Below are 19975 nucleotides of genomic sequence, written 5' to 3' on the forward strand. Positions count from 1 at the left end.
CAGAGGTTGCATACTGTCATTATACAGATAGAATCATTAGACAGAGTGTGCAGAGGTTGCATACAGTCATTATACAGATGGAATCATTAGACAGTGTGTGGAGAGGTTGCATACTGTCATTATACATAGAATCAGTACACAGTGTGTGCAGAGGTTGCATACTGTCATTTTACAGATAGAATCACTAGACAGCATGTGCAGAGGTTGCGTACTGTCATTATACAGATAGAATCATTAGACCACGTATGTAGAGGTTGCATACTGTCATTATACAGATAGAATTATTAGACAGCGTGTGCAGAGGTTGCATACTGTCATTATACAGATAGAATCGTTAGACAGTGTGTACAGAGGTTGCATACTGTCATTATACAGATAGAACGATTAGACAGCGTGTGCAGAGGTTGCATACTGTCATTATACAGATAGAATCATTAGACAGTGTTGCAGAGGTTGCATACTGTCATTATACAGATAGAATCATTAGACAGCGTGTGCAGAGGTTGCATACTGTCATTATACAGATAGAATCATTAGACAGCGTGTGCACAGGTTGCATACTGTCATTATACAGATAGAATCATTAGACAGCGTCTGCAGAGGTTGCATACTTTGGTCATACAGATAGAATCATTACACACTGTGTGCAGAGGTTGCATACTGTCATTATACAGATTGAATCATTAGACAGCGTGTGCAGAGGTTGCATACTGTCATTATACAGATAGAATCATTAGACAGCGTGTGCAGAGGTTGCATACTGTCATTATACAGATAGAATCATTAGACAGCGTGTGCAGAGGTTGTATACTGTCATTATACAGATAGAATTATTAGACAGCGTGTGCAGAGGTTGCATACTGTCATTATACAGATATAATCATTAGACAGTGTGAGCAGAGGTTGCATACTGTCATTATACAGATAGAATCATTAGACAGTGTGCAGAGGTTGCATACTGTCATTATACAGATATAATCATTAGACAGTGTGAGCAGAGGTTGCATACTGTCATTATACAGATATAATCATTAGACAGAGTGTGCAGAGGTTGCATACTGTCATTATAGAGATAGAATCATTAGACAGCGTGTGCAGAGGTTGCATACTGTCATTATACAGATAGAATCATTAGACAGTGTGTGCCGAGGTTGCATACTGTCATTATACAGATAGAATCAGTAGACAGTGTGTGCAGAGGTTGCATACTGTCATTATACAGAGAATCATTAGACAGTGTGTGCCGAGGTTGCATTGTGTCATTATACAGAGAATCATTAGACAGTGTGTGCCGAGGTTGCATTGTGTCATTATACAGAGAATCAGTAGACAGTGTGTGCAGAGGTTCCATACTGTCATTATACAAATAGAATCAGACAGTGTGTGCAGAGGTTGCATACTGTCATTATACAGATAGAATCATTAGACAGTGTGTGCCGAGGTTGCATTGTGTCATTATACAGAGAATCATTAGACAGTGTGAGCAGAGGTTGCATACTGTCATTACACATATAGAATCATTAGACAGTGTGTGCAGAGGTTGCATACTGTCATTATACAGATAGAATCATTAGACAGTGTGTGCCGAGGTTGCATACTGTCATTATACAGATAGAATCATTAGAGAGTGTGTGCAGAGGTTGCATACTGTCATTATACAGATAGAATCATTAGACAGTGTGTGCCGAGGTTGCATTGTGTCATTATACAGAGAATCATTAGACAGTGTGTGCAGAGGTTGCATACTGTCATTATACAGATAGAATCATTAGACAGTGTGTGCAGAGGTTGGATACTGTCATTATACAGAGAATCATTAGACAGTGTGTGCCGAGGTTGCATACTGTCATTATACAGATAGAATCATTAGACAGCGTGTGCAGGGGTTGCATACTGTCATTATACAGATAGAATCATTAGACAGAGTGTGCAGAGGTTGCATACTGTCATTGTACAGATGGAATCATTGGACAGCGTGTGGAGAGGTTGCATACTGTCATTATACAGATAGAACCATTAGACAGTGCGGGCAGAGGTTGCATACTGTCATTATACATAGAATCATTACACAGTGTGTGCAGAGGTTGCATACTGTCATTTTACAGATAGAATCATTAGACAGCATGTGCAGAGGTTGCGTACTGTCATTATACAGATAGAATCATTAGACCACGTATGTAGAGGTTGCATACTGTCATTATACAGATAGAATTATTAGACAGCGTGTGCAGAGGTTGCATACTGTCATTATACAGATAGAATCGTTAGACAGTGTGTACAGAGGTTGCATACTGTCATTATACAGATAGTACGATTAGACAGCGTGTGCAGAGGTTGCATACTGTCATTATACAGATAGAATCATTAGACAGTGTTGCAGAGGTTGCATACTGTCATTATACAGATAGAATCATTAGACAGCGTGTGCAGAGGTTGCATACTGTCATTATACAGATAGAATCATTAGACAGCGTGTGCACAGGTTGCATACTGTCATTATACAGATAGAATCATTAGACAGCGTGTGCAGAGGTTGCATACTGTGGTCATACAGATAGAATCATTACACACTGTGTGCAGAGGTTGCATACTGTCATTATACAGATAGAATCATTAGACAGCGTGTGCAGAGGTTGCATACTGTCATTATACAGATAGAATCATTAGACAGCGTGTGCAGAGGTTGCATACTGTCATTATACAGATAGAATCATTAGACAGCGTGTGCAGAGGTTGTATACTGTCATTATACAGATAGAATTATTAGACAGCGTGTGCAGAGGTTGCATACTGTCATTATACAGATAGAATCATTAGACAGCGTGTGTAGAGGTTGCATACTGTCATTATACAGATAGAATCATTAGACAGCGTGCAGAGGTTGCATACTGTCATTATACAGATATAATCATTAGACAGTGTGAGCAGAGGTTGCATACTGTCATTATACAGATAGAATCATTAGACAGTGTGCAGAGGTTGCATACTGTCATTATACAGATATAATCATTAGACAGTGTGAGCAGAGGTTGCATGCTGTCATTATACAGATATAATCATTAGACAGTGTGTGCAGAGGTTGCATACTGTCATTATACAGATATAATCATTAGACAGAGTGTGCAGAGGTTGCATACTGTCATTATACAGATAGAATCATTAGACAGTGTGCAGAGGTTGCATACTGTCATTATACAGATATAATCATTAGACAGTGTGTGCAGAGGTTGCATACTGTCATTATACAGATATAATCATTAGACAGAGTGTGCAGAGGTTGCATACTGTCATTATAGAGATAGAATCATTAGACAGCGTGTGCAGAGGTTGCATACTGTCATTATACAGATAGAATCAGTAGACAGTGTGTGCAGAGGTTGCATACTGTCATTATACAGAGAATCATTAGACAGTGTGTGCCGAGGTTGCATACTGTCATTGTACAGAGAATCATTAGACAGTGTGTGCCGAGGTTGCATTGTGTCATTATACAGAGAATCATTAGACAGTGTGTGCCGAGGTTGCATTGTGTCATTATACAGAGAATCAGTAGACAGTGTGTGCAGAGGTTCCATACTGTCATTATACAAATAGAATCAGACAGTGTGTGCAGAGGTTGCATACTGTCATTATACAGATAGAATCATTAGACAGTGTGTGCCGAGGTTGCATTGTGTCATTATACAGAGAATCATTAGACAGTGTGAGCAGAGGTTGCATACTGTCATTATACAGATAGAATCATTAGACAGTGTGTGCAGAGGTTGCATACTGTCATTATACAGATAGAATCATTAGACAGTGTGTGCCGAGGTTGCATACTGTCATTATACAGATAGAATCATTAGAGAGTGTGTGCAGAGGTTGCATACTGTCATTATACAGATAGAATCATTAGACAGTGTGTGCCGAGGTTGCATTGTGTCATTATACAGAGAATCATTAGACAGTGTGTGCAGAGGTTGCATACTGTCATTATACAGATAGAATCATTAGACAGTGTGTGCAGAGGTTGGATACTGTCATTATACAGAGAATCATTAGACAGTGTGTGCCGAGGTTGCATACTGTCATTATACAGATAGAATCATTAGACAGCGTGTGCAGGGGTTGCATACTGTCATTATACAGATAGAATCATTAGACAGAGTGTGCAGAGGTTGCATACTGTCATTGTACAGATGGAATCATTAGACAGCGTGTGGAGAGGTTGCATACTGTCATTATACAGATAGAACCATTAGACAGTGTGTGCAGAGGTTGCATACTGTCATTATACAGATAGAATCATTAGAGAGTGTGTGCAGAGGTTGCATACTGTCATTTTACAGATAGAATCATTAGACAGTGTGTGCAGAGGTTGCTTACTGTCATTATACAGATAGAATCATTAGACAGTGTGTGCCTAGGTTGCATACTGTCATTATACAGAGAATCATTAGACAGTCTGAGCAGAGGTTGCATACTGTCATTATACAAATAGAATCAGACAGTGTGTGCAGAGGTTCTATACTTTCATTTTACAGATAGAAACATTAGACAGTGTGTGCAGAGGTTGCATACTGTCATTATACAGATAGAATCATTAGACAGTGTGTGCAGAGGTTGCATACTGTCATTATACAGAGAATCATTAGACAGTGTGAGCAGAGGTTGCATACTGTCATTATACAGATAGAATCATTAGACAGAGTGTGCAGAGGTTGCATACTGTCATTATACAGATGGAATCATTAGACAGCGTGTGGAGTGGTTGCATACTGTCATTATACATAGAATCATTACACAGTGTGTGCAGAGGTTGCGTACTGTCATTATACAGATAGAATCATTAGACAGCATGTGCAGAGGTTGCGTACTGTCATTATACAGATAGAATCATTAGACCACGTATGTAGAGGTTGCATACTGTCATTATAGAGATAGAATTATTAAACAGCGTGTGCAGAGGTTGCATACTGTCATTATACAGATAGAATCGTTAGACAGTGTGTACAGAGGTTGCATACTGTCATTATACAGATAGAACGATTAGACAGCGTGTGCAGAGGTTGCATACCGTCATTATACAGATAGAATCATTAGACAGTGTTGCAGAGGTTGCATACTGTCATTATACAGATAGAATCATTAGACAGCGTGTGTAGAGGTTGCATACTGTCATTATACAGATAGAATCATTAGACAGCATGCAGAGGTTGCATACTGTCATTATACAGATATAATCATTAGACAGTGTGAGCAGAGGTTGCATACTGTCATTATACAGATAGAATCATTAGACAGTGTGCAGAGGTTGCATACTGTCATTATACAGATATAATCATTAGACAGTGTGAGCAGAGGTTGCATACTGTCATTATACAGATATAATCATTAGACAGAGTGTGCAGAGGTTGCATACTGTCATTATAGAGATAGAATCATTAGACAGCGTGTGCAGAGGTTGCATACTGTCATTATACAGATAGAATCATTAGACAGTGTGTGCCGAGGTTGCATACTGTCATTATACAGATAGAATCATTAGACAGTGTGTGCAGAGGTTGCATACTGTCATTATACAGAGAATCATTAGACAGTGGGTGCAGAGGTTGCATACTGTCATTATACAGAGAATCATTAGACAGTGTGTGCCGAGGTTGCATACTGTCATTGTACAGAGAATCATTAGACAGTGTGTGCCGAGGTTGCATTGTGTCATTATACAGAGAATCATTAGACAGTGTGTGCCGAGGTTGCATACTGTCATTATACAGATAGAATCATTAGACAGTGTGTGCCGAGGTTGCATACTGTCATTATACAGATAGAATCATTAGACAGTGTGTGCAGAGGTTGCATACTGTCATTATACAGATAGAATCATTAGACAGAGTGTGCAGAGGTTGCATACTGTCATTATACAGATAGAATCATTAGACAGTGTGTGCAGAGGTTGGATACTGTCATTATACAGAGAATCATTAGACAGTGTGTGCCGAGGTTGCATACTGTCATTATACAGATAGAATCATTAGACAGCGTGTGCAGGGGTTGCATACTGTCATTATACAGATAGAATCATTAGACAGAGTGCAGAGGTTGCATACTGTCATTATACAGATAGAATCATTAGACAGAGTGTGCAGAGGTTGCATACTGTCATTATACAGATGGAATCATTAGACAGCGTGTGGAGAGGTTGCATACTGTCATTATACAGATAGAATCATTACACAGTGCGGGCAGAGGTTGCATACTGTCATTATACAGAGAATCATTAGACAGTGTGAGCAGAGGTTGCTTACTGTCATTATACAGATAGAATCATTAGACAGTGTGTGCCTAGGTTGCATACTGTCATTATACAGAGAATCATTAGACAGTCTGAGCAGAGGTTGCATACTGTCATTATACAAATAGAATCAGACAGTGTGTGCAGAGGTTCTATACTGTCATTTTACAGATAGAATCATTAGACAGTGTGTGCAGAGGTTGCATACTGTAATTATACAGATAGAATCATTAGACAGTGTGTGCAGAGGTTGCATACTGTCATTATACAGATAGAATCATTAGACAGTGTGCGCAGAGATTGCATACTGTCATTATACAGAGAATCATTAGACAGTGTGTGCCGAGGTTGCATACAGTCATTATACAGATGGAATCATTAGACAGCGTGTGGAGAGGTTGCATACTGTCATTATACATAGAATCATTACACAGTGTGTGCAGAGGTTGCATACTGTCATTTTACAGATAGAATCATTAGACAGCATGTGCAGAGGTTGCGTACTGTCATTATACAGATAGAATCATTAGACCACGTATGTAGAGGTTGCATACTGTCATTATACAGATAGAATTATTAGACAGCGTGTGCAGAGGTTGCATACTGTCATTATACAGATAGAATCGTTAGACAGTGTGTACAGAGGTTGCATACTGTCATTATACAGATAGAACGATTAGACAGCGTGTGCAGAGGTTGCATACCGTCATTATACAGATAGAATCATTAGACAGTGTTGCAGAGGTTGCATACTGTCATTATACAGATAGAATCATTAGACAGCGTGTGCAGAGGTTGCATACTGTCATTATACAGATAGAATCATTAGACAGCGTGTGCAGAGGTTGTATACTGTCATTATACAGATAGAATTATTAGACAGCGTGTGCAGAGGTTGCATACTGTGGTTATACAGATAGAATCATTACACACTGTGTGCAGAGGTTGCATACTGTCATTATACAGATAGAATCACTAGACAGCGTGTGCAGAGGTTGCATACTGTCATTATACAGATAGAATCATTAGACAGCGTGTGCAGAGGTTGCATACTGTCATTATACAGATAGAATCATTAGACAGCGTGTGCAGAGGTTGTATACTGTCATTATACAGATAGAATTATTAGACAGCGTGTGCAGAGGTTGCATACTGTCATTATACAGATAGAATCATTAGACAGCGTGTGTAGAGGTTGCATACTGTCATTATACAGATAGAATCATTAGACAGCGTGCAGAGGTTGCATACTGTCATTATACAGATATAATCATTAGACAGTGTGAGCAGAGGTTGCATACTGTCATTATACAGATAGAATCATTAGACAGTGTGCAGAGGTTGCATACTGTCATTATACAGATATAATCATTAGACAGTGTGAGCAGAGGTTGCATACTGTCATTATACAGATATAATCATTAGACAGAGTGTGCAGAGGTTGCATACTGTCATTATAGAGATAGAATCATTAGACAGCGTGTGCAGAGGTTGCATACTGTCATTATACAGATAGAATAATTAGACAGTGTGTGCAGAGGTTGCATACTGTCATGATACAGATAGAATCATTAGACAGTGTGTGCAGAGGTTGCATACTGTCATTATACAGATAGAATCATTAGACAGTGTGTGCAGAGGTTGCATACTGTCATTATACAGATAGAATAATTAGACAGCGTGTGCAGAGGTTGCATACTATCATTATACAGATAGAATCGTTAGACAGCGTGTGGAGAGGTTGCATACTGTCATTATACATAGAATTATTAGACAGCGTGTGCAGAGGTTGCATACTGTCATTATACAGATAGAACCATTAGACAGTGCGGGCAGAGGTTGCATACTGTCGTCATGCAGATAGAATCATTAGACTGTGTGTGCAGAGGTTGCATACTGTCATTATACAGATAGAACCATTAGACAGTGTGTGCAGAGGTTGCATACTGTCATTATACAGATAGAATCATTAGACAGTGTGTGCAGAGGTTGCATACTGTCATTATACAGATAGAATCATTAAACAGTGTGTGTGCAGAGGTTGCATACTGTCATTATACAGATAGAATCATTAGACAGTGTGTGCAGAGGGTGCATACTGTTATTATACAGATAGAATCATTAGTCAGTGTGTGCAGAGGTTGCATACTGTCATTATACAGTTAGAATCATTAGACAGTGTGTGCAGAGGTTGCAGACTGTCATTATACAGATAGAATCATTAGACAGTGTATGCAGAGGTTGCATACTGACATTATACAGATAGAATCATTAGACAGTGTGTGCAGAGGTTGCATACTGTCATTATACAGGTAGAATCATTAGACAGTGTGTGCAGAGGTTGCATACTCTCATTATACAGATAGAATCATTAAACAGTGTGTGTGCAGAGGTTGCATACTGTCATTATACAGAGAATCATTAGACAGTGTGAGCAGAGGTTGCATACTGTCATTATACAGATAGAATCATTAGACAGTGTGTGCAGAGGTTGCATACTGTCATTATACAGATAGAATTATTAAACAGCGTGTGCAGAGGTTGCATACTGTCATTATACAGATAGAATCGTTAGACAGTGTGTGCAGAGGTTGCATACTGTCATTATACAGAGAATCATTAGACAGTGTGAGCAGAGGTTGCATACTGTCATTATACAGATAGAATCATTAGACAGAGTGTGCAGAGGTTGCATACTGTCATTATACAGAGAATCATTAGACAGTGTGTGCCGAGGTTGCATTGTGTCATTATACAGAGAATCATTAGACAGTGTGTGCCGAGGTTGCATACTGTCATTATACAGATAGAATCATTAGACAGCGTGTGCAGGGGTTGCATACTGTCATTATACAGATAGAATCATTAGACAGTGTGTGCAGAGGTTGCATACTGTCATTATACAGATAGAATCATTAGACAGTGTGTGCAGAGGTTGGATACTGTCATTATACAGAGAATCATTAGACAGTGTGTGCCGAGGTTGCATACTGTCATTATACAGATAGAATCATTAGACAGCGTGTGCAGGGGTTGCATACTGTCATTATACAGATAGAATCATTAGACAGAGTGTGCAGAGGTTGCATACTGTCATTATACAGATGGAATCATTAGACAGCGTGTGGAGAGGTTGCATACTGTCATTATACAGATAGAACCATTAGACAGTGCGGGCAGAGGTTGCATACTGTCATTATACAGAGAATCATTAGACAGTGTGAGCAGAGGTTGCATACTGTCATTATACAGATAGAATCATTAGACAGTGTGTGCAGAGGTTGCATACTGTCATTATACAGATAGAATCATTAGACAGTGTGTGCCTAGGTTGCATACTGTCATTATACAGAGAATCATTAGACAGTCTGAGCAGAGGTTGCATACTGTCATTATACAAATAGAATCAGACAGTGTGTGCAGAGGTTCTATACTGTCATTTTACAGATAGAATCATTAGACAGTGTGAGCAGAGGTTGCATACTGTCATTATACAAATAGAATCAGACAGTGTGTGCAGAGGTTCTATACTGTCATTTTACAGATAGAATCATTAGACAGTGTGTGCAGAGGTTGCATACTGTAATTATACAGATAGAATCATTAGACAGTGTGTGCAGAGGTTGCATACTGTCATTATACAGAGAATCATTAGACAGTGTGAGCAGAGGTTGCATACTGTCATTATACAGTTAGAATCATTAGACAGAGTGTGCAGAGGTTGCATACTGTCATTATACAGAGAATCATTAGACAGTGCGTGCAGAGGTTGCATACTGTCATTATACAGATAGAATCATTAGACAGAGTGTGCAGAGGTTGCATACTGTCATTATACAGATGGAATCATTAGACAGCGTGTGGAGAGGTTGCATACTGTCATTATACATAGAATCATTACACAGTGTGTGCAGAGGTTGCATACTGTCATTTTACAGATAGAATCATTAGACAGCATGTGCAGAGGTTGCGTACTGTCATTATACAGATAGAATCATTAGACCACGTATGTAGAGGTTGCATACTGTCATTATACAGATAGAATTATTAGACAGCGTGTGCAGAGGTTGCATACTGTCATTATACAGATAGAATCGTTAGACAGTGTGTACAGAGGTTGCATACTGTCATTATACAGATAGAACGATTAGACAGCGTGTGCAGAGGTTGCATACCGTCATTATACAGATAGAATCATTAGACAGTGTTGCAGAGGTTGCATACTGTCATTATACAGATAGAATCATTAGACAGCGTGTGCACAGGTTGCATACTGTCATTATACAGATAGAATCATTAGACAGCGTCTGCAGAGGTTGCATACTGTGGTCATACAGATAGAATCATTACACACTGTGTGCAGAGGTTGCATACTGTCATTATACAGATTGAATCATTAGACAGCGTGTGCAGAGGTTGCATACTGTCATTATACAGATAGAATCATTAGACAGCGTGTGCAGAGGTTGCATACTGTCATTATACAGATAGAATCATTAGACAGCGTGTGCAGAGGTTGTATACTGTCATTATACAGATAGAATTATTAGACAGCGTGTGCAGAGGTTGCATACTGTCATTATACAGATAGAATCATTAGACAGCGTGTGTAGAGGTTGCATACTGTCATTATACAGATAGAATCATTAGACAGCGTGCAGAGGTTGCATACTGTCATTATACAGATATAATCATTAGACAGTGTGAGCAGAGGTTGCATACTGTCATTATACAGATAGAATCATTAGACAGTGTGCAGAGGTTGCATACTGTCATTATACAGATATAATCATTAGACAGTGTGAGCAGAGGTTGCATACTGTCATTATACAGATATAATCATTAGACAGAGTGTGCAGAGGTTGCATACTGTCATTATAGAGATAGAATCATTAGACAGCGTGTGCAGAGGTTGCATACTGTCATTATACAGATAGAATCATTAGACAGTGTGTGCCGAGGTTGCATACTGTCATTATACAGATAGAATCAGTAGACAGTGTGTGCAGAGGTTGCATACTGTCATTATACAGAGAATCATTAGACAGTGTGTGCCGAGGTTGCATTGTGTCATTAAACAGAGAATCATTAGACAGTGTGTGCCGAGGTTGCATTGTGTCATTATACAGAGAATCAGTAGACAGTGTGTGCAGAGGTTCCATACTGTCATTATACAAATAGAATCAGACAGTGTGTGCAGAGGTTGCATACTGTCATTATACAGATAGAATCATTAGACAGTGTGTGCCGAGGTTGCATTGTGTCATTATACAGAGAATCATTAGACAGTGTGAGCAGAGGTTGCATACTGTCATTACACATATAGAATCATTAGACAGTGTGTGCGGAGGTTGCATACTGTCATTATACAGATAGAATCATTAGACAGTGTGTGCCGAGGTTGCATACTGTCATTATACAGATAGAATCATTAGAGAGTGTGTGCAGAGGTTGCATACTGTCATTATACAGATAGAATCATTAGACAGTGTGTGCCGAGGTTGCATTGTGTCATTATACAGAGAATCATTAGACAGTGTGTGCAGAGGTTGCATACTGTCATTATACAGATAGAATCATTAGACAGTGTGTGCAGAGGTTGGATACTGTCATTATACAGAGAATCATTAGACAGTGTGTGCCGAGGTTGCATACTGTCATTATACAGATAGAATCATTAGACAGCGTGTGCAGGGGTTGCATACTGTCATTATACAGATAGAATCATTAGACAGAGTGTGCAGAGGTTGCATACTGTCATTGTACAGATGGAATCATTGGACAGCGTGTGGAGAGGTTGCATACTGTCATTATACAGATAGAACCATTAGACAGTGCGGGCAGAGGTTGCATACTGTCATTATACATAGAATCATTACACAGTGTGTGCAGAGGTTGCATACTGTCATTTTACAGATAGAATCATTAGACAGCATGTGCAGAGGTTGCGTACTGTCATTATACAGATAGAATCATTAGACCACGTATGTAGAGGTTGCATACTGTCATTATACAGATAGAATTATTAGACAGCGTGTGCAGAGGTTGCATACTGTCATTATACAGATAGAATCGTTAGACAGTGTGTACAGAGGTTGCATACTGTCATTATACAGATAGTACGATTAGACAGCGTGTGCAGAGGTTGCATACTGTCATTATACAGATAGAATCATTAGACAGTGTTGCAGAGGTTGCATACTGTCATTATACAGATAGAATCATTAGACAGCGTGTGCAGAGGTTGCATACTGTCATTATACAGATAGAATCATTAGACAGCGTGTGCACAGGTTGCATACTGTCATTATACAGATAGAATCATTAGACAGCGTGTGCAGAGGTTGCATACTGTGGTCATACAGATAGAATCATTACACACTGTGTGCAGAGGTTGCATACTGTCATTATACAGATAGAATCATTAGACAGCGTGTGCAGAGGTTGCATACTGTCATTATACAGATAGAATCATTAGACAGCGTGTGCAGAGGTTGCATACTGTCATTATACAGATAGAATCATTAGACAGCGTGTGCAGAGGTTGTATACTGTCATTATACAGATAGAATTATTAGACAGCGTGTGCAGAGGTTGCATACTGTCATTATACAGATAGAATCATTAGACAGCGTGTGTAGAGGTTGCATACTGTCATTATACAGATAGAATCATTAGACAGCGTGCAGAGGTTGCATACTGTCATTATACAGATATAATCATTAGACAGTGTGAGCAGAGGTTGCATACTGTCATTATACAGATAGAATCATTAGACAGTGTGCAGAGGTTGCATACTGTCATTATACAGATATAATCATTAGACAGTGTGAGCAGAGGTTGCATACTGTCATTATACAGATATAATCATTAGACAGAGTGTGCAGAGGTTGCATACTGTCATTATAGAGATAGAATCATTAGACAGCGTGTGCAGAGGTTGCATACTGTCATTATACAGATAGAATCATTAGACAGTGTGTGCCGAGGTTGCATACTGTCATTATACAGATAGAATCAGTAGACAGTGTGTGCAGAGGTTGCATACTGTCATTATACAGAGAATCATTAGACAGTGTGTGCCGAGGTTGCATACTGTCATTGTACAGAGAATCATTAGACAGTGTGTGCCGAGGTTGCATTGTGTCATTATACAGAGAATCATTAGACAGTGTGTGCCGAGGTTGCATTGTGTCATTATACAGAGAATCAGTAGACAGTGTGTGCAGAGGTTCCATACTGTCATTATACAAATAGAATCAGACAGTGTGTGCAGAGGTTGCATACTGTCATTATACAGATAGAATCATTAGACAGTGTGTGCCGAGGTGGCATTGTGTCATTATACAGAGAATCATTAGACAGTGTGAGCAGAGGTTGCATACTGTCATTATACAGATAGAATCATTAGACAGTGTGTGCAGAGGTTGCATACTGTCATTATACAGATAGAATCATTAGACAGTGTGTGCCGAGGTTGCATACTGTCATTATACAGATAGAATCATTAGAGAGTGTGTGCAGAGGTTGCATACTGTCATTATACCGATAGAATCATTAGACAGTGTGTGCCGAGGTTGCATTGTGTCATTATACAGAGAATCATTAGACAGTGTGTGCAGAGGTTGCATACTGTCATTATACAGATAGAATCATTAGACAGTGTGTGCAGAGGTTGGATACTGTCATTATACAGAGAATCATTAGACAGTGTGTGCCGAGGTTGCATACTGTCATTATACAGATAGAATCATTAGACAGCGTGTGCAGGGGTTGCATACTGTCATTATACAGATAGAATCATTAGACAGAGTGTGCAGAGGTTGCATACTGTCATTGTACAGATGGAATCATTAGACAGCGTGTGGAGAGGTTGCATACTGTCATTATACAGATAGAACCATTAGACAGTGTGTGCAGAGGTTGCATACTGTCATTATACAGATAGAATCATTAGAGAGTGTGTGCAGAGGTTGCATACTGTCATTTTACAGATAGAATCATTAGACAGTGTGTGCAGAGGTTGCTTACTGTCATTATACAGATAGAATCATTAGACAGTGTGTGCCTAGGTTGCATACTGTCATTATACAGAGAATCATTAGACAGTCTGAGCAGAGGTTGCATACTGTCATTATACAAATAGAATCAGACAGTGTGTGCAGAGGTTCTATACTTTCATTTTACAGATAGAAACATTAGACAGTGTGTGCAGAGGTTGCATACTGTCATTATACAGATAGAATCATTAGACAGTGTGTGCAGAGGTTGCATACTGTCATTATACAGAGAATCATTAGACAGTGTGAGCAGAGGTTGCATACTGTCATTATACAGATAGAATCATTAGACAGAGTGTGCAGAGGTTGCATACTGTCATTATACAGATGGAATCATTAGACAGCGTGTGGAGTGGTTGCATACTGTCATTATACATAGAATCATTACACAGTGTGTGCAGAGGTTGCGTACTGTCATTATACAGATAGAATCATTAGACAGCATGTGCAGAGGTTGCGTACTGTCATTATACAGATAGAATCATTAGACCACGTATGTAGAGGTTGCATACTGTCATTATAGAGATAGAATTATTAAACAGCGTGTGCAGAGGTTGCATACTGTCATTATACAGATAGAATCGTTAGACAGTGTGTACAGAGGTTGCATACTGTCATTATACAGATAGAACGATTAGACAGCGTGTGCAGAGGTTGCATACCGTCATTATACAGATAGAATCATTAGACAGTGTTGCAGAGGTTGCATACTGTCATTATACAGATAGAATCATTAGACAGCGTGTGTAGAGGTTGCATACTGTCATTATACAGATAGAATCATTAGACAGCATGCAGAGGTTGCATACTGTCATTATACAGATATAATCATTAGACAGTGTGAGCAGAGGTTGCATACTGTCATTATACAGATAGAATCATTAGACAGTGTGAGCAGAGGTTGCATACTGTCATTATACAGATATAATCATTAGACAGAGTGTGCAGAGGTTGCATACTGTCATTATAGAGATAGAATCATTAGACAGCGTGTGCAGAGGTTGCATACTGTCATTATACAGATAGAATCATTAGACAGTGGGTGCAGAGGTTGCATACTGTCATTATACAGAGAATCATTAGACAGTGTGTGCCGAGGTTGCATACTGTCATTGTACAGATAGAATCATTAGACAGCGTGTGCAGAGGTTGCATACTGTCATTATACAGATAGAATCATTAGACAGTGGGTGCAGAGGTTGCATACTGTCATTATACAGAGAATCATTAGACAGTGGGTGCAGAGGTTGCATACTGTCATTATACAGAGAATCATTAGACAGTGTGTGCCGAGGTTGCATACTGTCATTGTACAGAGAATCATTAGACAGTGTGTGCCGAGGTTGCATTGTGTCATTATACAGAGAATCATTAGACAGTGTGTGCCGAGGTTGCATACTGTCATTATACAGATAGAATCATTAGACAGTGTGTGCCGAGGTTGCATACTGTCATTATACAGATAGAATCATTAGACAGTGTGTGCAGAGGTTGCATACTGTCATTATACAGATAGAATCATTAGACAGAGTGTGCAGAGGTTGCATACTGTCATTATACAGATAGAATCATTAGACAGTGTGTGCAGAGGTTGGATACTGTCATTATACAGAGAATCATTAGACAGTGTGTGCCGAGGTTGCATACTGTCATTATACAGATAGAATCATTAGACAGCGTGTGCAGGGGTTGCATACTGTCATTATACAGATAGAATCATTAGACAGAGTGCAGAGGTTGCATACTGTCATTATACAGATAGAATCATTAGACAGAGTGTGCAGAGGTTGCATACTGTCATTATACAGATGGAATCATTAGACAGCGTGTGGAGAGGTTGCATACTGTCATTATACAGATAGAATCATTACACAGTGCGGGCAGAGGTTGCATACTGTCATTATACAGATAGAACCATTAGACAGTCTGAGCAGAGGTTGCATACTGTCATTATACAGAGAATCATTAGACAGTGTGAGCAGAGGTTGCTTACTGTCATTATACAGATAGAATCATTAGACAGTGTGTGCCTAGGTTGCATACTGTCATTATACAGAGAATCATTAGACAGTCTGAGCAGAGGTTGCATACTGTCATTATACAAATAGAATCAGACAGTGTGTGCAGAGGTTCTATACTGTCATTTTACAGATAGAATCATTAGACAGTGTGTGCAGAGGTTGCATACTGTAATTATACAGATAGAATCATTAGACAGTGTGTGCAGAGGTTGCATACTGTCATTATACAGAGAATCATTAGACAGTGTGAGCAGAGGTTGCATACTGTCATTATACAGATAGAATCATTAGACAGAGTGTGCAGAGGTTGCATACTGTCATTATACAGAGAATCATTAGACAGTGTGAGCAGAGGTTGCATACTGTCATTATACAGATAGAATCATTAGACCACGTATGTAGAGGTTGCATACTGTCATTATACAGAGAATCATTAGACAGTGTGTGCCGAGGTTGCATACTGTCATTATACAGATGGAATCATTAGACAGCGTGTGGAGAGGTTGCATACTGTCATTATACATAGAATCATTACACAGTGTGTGCAGAGGTTGCATACTGTCATTTTACAGATAGAATCATTAGACAGCATGTGCAGAGGTTGCGTACTGTCATTATACAGATAGAATCATTAGACCACGTATGTAGAGGTTGCATACTGTCATTATACAGATAGAATTATTAGACAGCGTGTGCAGAGGTTGCATACTGTCATTATACAGATAGAATCGTTAGACAGTGTGTACAGAGGTTGCATACTGTCATTATACAGATAGAACGATTAGACAGCGTGTGCAGAGGTTGCATACCGTCATTATACAGATAGAATCATTAGACAGTGTTGCAGAGGTTGCATACTGTCATTATACAGATAGAATCATTAGACAGCGTGTGCAGAGGTTGCATACTGTCATTATACAGATAGAATCATTAGACAGCGTGTGCAGAGGTTGTATACTGTCATTATACAGATAGAATTATTAGACAGCGTGTGCAGAGGTTGCATACTGTGGTTATACAGATAGAATCATTACACACAGTGTGCAGAGGTTGCATACTGTCATTATACAGATAGAATCATTAGACAGCGTGTGCAGAGGTTGCATACTGTCATTATACAGATAGAATCATTAGACAGCGTGTGCAGAGGTTGCATACTGTCATTATACAGATAGAATCATTAGACAGCGTGTGCAGAGGTTGTATACTGTCATTATACAGATAGAATTATTAGACAGCGTGTGCAGAGGTTGCATACTGTCATTATACAGATAGAATCATTAGACAGCGTGTGTAGAGGTTGCATACTGTCATTATACAGATAGAATCATTAGACAGCGTGCAGAGGTTGCATACTGTCATTATACAGATATAATCATTAGACAGTGTGAGCAGAGGTTGCATACTGTCATTATACAGATAGAATCATTAGACAGTGTGCAGAGGTTGCATACTGTCATTATACAGATATAATCATTAGACAGTGTGAGCAGAGGTTGCATACTGTCATTATACAGATATAATCATTAGACAGAGTGTGCAGAGGTTGCATACTGTCATTATAGAGATAGAATCATTAGACAGCGTGTGCAGAGGTTGCATACTGTCATTATACAGATAGAATAATTAGACAGTGTGTGCAGAGGTTGCATACTGTCATGATACAGATAGAATCATTAGACAGTGTGTGCAGAGGTTGCATACTGTCATTATACAGATAGAATCATTAGACAGTGTGTGCAGAGGTTGCATACTGTCATTATACAGATAGAATAATTAGACAGCGTGTGCAGAGGTTGCATACTATCATTATACAGATAGAATCGTTAGACAGCGTGTGGAGAGGTTGCATACTGTCATTATACATAGAATTATTAGACAGCGTGTGCAGAGGTTGCATACTGTCATTATACAGATAGAACCATTAGACAGTGCGGGCAGAGGTTGCATACTGTCGTCATGCAGATAGAATCATTAGACTGTGTGTGCAGAGGTTGCATACTGTCATTATACAGATAGAACCATTAGACAGTGTGTGCAGAGGTTGCATACTGTCATTATACAGATAGAATCATTAGACAGTGTGTGCAGAGGTTGCATACTGTCATTATACAGATAGAATCATTAAACAGTGTGTGTGCAGAGGTTGCATACTGTCATTATACAGATAGAATCATTAGACAGTGTGTGCAGAGGGTGCATACTGTTATTATACAGATAGAATCATTAGTCAGTGTGTGCAGAGGTTGCATACTGTCATTATACAGTTAGAATCATTAGACAGTGTGTGCAGAGGTTGCAGACTGTCATTATACAGATAGAATCATTAGACAGTGTATGCAGAGGTTGCATACTGACATTATACAGATAGAATCATTAGACAGTGTGTGCAGAGGTTGCATACTGTCATTATACAGGTAGAATCATTAGACAGTGTGTGCAGAGGTTGCATACTCTCATTATACAGATAGAATCATTAAACAGTGTGTGTGCAGAGGTTGCATACTGTCATTATACAGAGAATCATTAGACAGTGTGAGCAGAGGTTGCATACTGTCATTATACAGATAGAATCATTAGACAGTGTGTGCAGAGGTTGCATACTGTCATTATACAGATAGAATTATTAAACAGCGTGTGCAGAGGTTGCATACTGTCATTATACAGATAGAATCGTTAGACAGTGTGTGCAGAGGTTGCATACTGTCATTATACAGAGAATCATTAGACAGTGTGAGCAGAGGTTGCATACTGTCATTATACAGATAGAATCATTAGACAGAGTGTGCAGAGGTTGCATACTGTCATTATACAGAGAATCATTAGACAGTGTGTGCCGAGGTTGCATTGTGTCATTATACAGAGAATCATTAGACAGTGTGTGCCGAGGTTGCATACTGTCATTATACAGATAGAATCATTAGACAGCGTGTGCAGGGGTTGCATACTGTCATTATACAGATAGAATCATTAGACAGTGTGTGCAGAGGTTGCATACTGTCATTATACAGATAGAATCATTAGACAGTGTGTGCAGAGGTTGGATACTGTCATTATACAGAGAATCATTAGACAGTGTGTGCCGAGGTTGCATACTGTCATTATACAGATAGAATCATTAGACAGCGTGTGCAGGGGTTGCATACTGTCATTATACAGATAGAATCATTAGACAGAGTGTGCAGAGGTTGCATACTGTCATTATACAGATGGAATCATTAGACAGCGTGTGGAGAGGTTGCATACTGTCATTATACAGATAGAACCATTAGACAGTGCGGGCAGAGGTTGCATACTGTCATTATACAGAGAATCATTAGACAGTGTGAGCAGAGGTTGCTTACTGTCATTATACAAATAGAATCAGACAGTGTGTGCAGAGGTTCTATACTGTCATTTTACAGATAGAATCATTAGACAGTGTGTGCAGAGGTTGCATACTGTAATTATACAGATAGAATCATTAGACAGTGTGTGCAGAGGTTGCATACTGTCATTATACAGAGAATCATTAGACAGTCTGAGCAGAGGTTGCATACTGTCATTATACAAATAGAATCAGACAGTGTGTGCAGAGGTTCTATACTGTCATTTTACAGATAGAATCATTAGACAGT

The sequence above is a fragment of the Hypanus sabinus genome, chromosome 10, assembly GCF_030144855.1.
Source record: "Hypanus sabinus isolate sHypSab1 chromosome 10, sHypSab1.hap1, whole genome shotgun sequence".
Classification (NCBI taxonomy): Eukaryota; Metazoa; Chordata; class Chondrichthyes; order Myliobatiformes; family Dasyatidae; genus Hypanus; species Hypanus sabinus.